The sequence below is a fragment of the Papaver somniferum genome, unplaced genomic scaffold (genome assembly GCF_003573695.1).
Source record: "Papaver somniferum cultivar HN1 unplaced genomic scaffold, ASM357369v1 unplaced-scaffold_32783, whole genome shotgun sequence".
Taxonomy (NCBI): domain Eukaryota; kingdom Viridiplantae; phylum Streptophyta; class Magnoliopsida; order Ranunculales; family Papaveraceae; genus Papaver; species Papaver somniferum.
The window spans coordinates 1-474 of NW_020644133.1; the positions used below are offsets into that span (position 1 = coordinate 1).

General features: G+C 36.1%; 1 pseudogene; it reads left to right on the plus strand.

Moving 5' to 3' along the window:
• Positions 1-100, plus strand: LOC113341955 (annotated as a pseudogene).
• Positions 101-474: the final 374 nt, after the last annotated feature.

Consider the following 474-nt stretch of genomic DNA (forward strand, 5'->3'; position numbering starts at 1 on the left):
AAACCATGATGAGGACACTGGGATAATAAATCATTGAACCTTTCCAAATACCTATATAAAGATTCTCCCTCTTGTTGTGAAAATGTGCATATTTGCGTCCTAATAGACGATGTTTTGTGCATAGGGAAAAACTTATTGAAAAAGGAAAATGTAAGTTGTTCATATGTCTCAATTGACTCGGAGTCCAAACTATATCAGGGAAAATGGGAATAACCTAAGTTTCAAAGCATCATCATCTAAGCCTCTAATTCTTAGAGTACTAAAAATATCCTCAAAATCTCTAACATGGTAATAGGGGTTTTCATTTTCTTTCCCTAAAAAGATTGGGAGCATCTGTAAGGTCTCAGGTTTCAGTTCATAAGGTGCCTCCATTTCAGCTAACTTAATACACGAAGGACGAGTAGTCCTAGGCGGATTCAACAAAGCTTTTAAAGTTGCTATTTATGGCACTATCGGAGTATTAGGGATTGTCTT